Genomic DNA, 1,095 nt, shown 5'->3' with positions numbered 1-1,095 from the left:
ATCAACCCTATTATCGGCATGCCTTTGGTATTTCAAGGAGGCCAAGAAAAGTTTCCAGTGCTTTCCTTGATTGGAAGGGTCCATCTAGTTCCCACAAGATGCAGAGCTTTGCACTTTACTTAGCTTTGTCAAAATGGATAATTGCCTTTGTCTCCAGAGCACGACCATAACGGTTGTTCTTACTGCAATCCAAGGGTGCTGTAGATTTAAGACTATGCCTTACCATTATGTGTTCAACCTTGAAGAGATATGTTAGACTGACACTATTAAGAAATTAGCATGCCTGTGTGCAGAGGTAAGCAAGGGACTCAAAGTAAAGCAAAGAGATATGAGAAGAGGCTGAGATGCAATGCTTTTATCTTATGTTTAGTTACCTTGAGGGTCCAAGTGAGGAGTCAATTGTTTTCAACAAAACAGCTTCTTCCAGTCTCTTTTATTTCTGTCAGTAAAGAGGGTACAGAATAGTGGAGTCTCATGGGTTTCTTATGTTGGTCTTTGTTTCCAACCCTCAGAAGATGACACAAAGGCTCTCAGGGATATCCTTAGGCAAACATTAAAGCCAGAATCTGAATACTATTACTATCTTATCTTCTATGACAATGGGCATGCTAAAAACTATAACCCTCTATTAGTTTTCAAAGTTGGATGTTGAAGGAATATTATGTAACAGAGAGGACAATAAGGAACAGAGGCTTTATTAAATAAAGTCTTTTGTTTAATAAGTGAAAGACTACTGAAGTCAGAGAGAATGATAAAGTTTAATTCATCTAAACCAGAACATGCAACTTTTAGTCCCTAAAGTGAACTATGGAGACATACTAGGAGTCAGATATTAGTGTGATTAATCAGTGATTAGTAGGAGGCTGAACAATGTGAGTGGTCTATGTGAGCTGCCTAGTTAAACCTATAGAAGCTAAGCTTCTATCCTTTCATTGAGACTTAGAGAAATAGAAGTTGCTGGCTTCCTTCCTCCCTCCTTCCCTCCCTGCCTCCCTTCCCCCCTGTCTTTTTTCTTTCTTCCTTCCTTCCTTCCTTCCTTCCTTCCTTCCTTCCTTCCTTCCTTCCTTCCTTCCTCCCTCCCTCCCTCCCTCCCTC

Source organism: Mus pahari, chromosome 1, assembly GCF_900095145.1.
Source record: "Mus pahari chromosome 1, PAHARI_EIJ_v1.1, whole genome shotgun sequence".
NCBI lineage: Eukaryota > Metazoa > Chordata > Mammalia > Rodentia > Muridae > Mus > Mus pahari.
Note: the sequence above shows the minus strand (reverse complement) of the source record.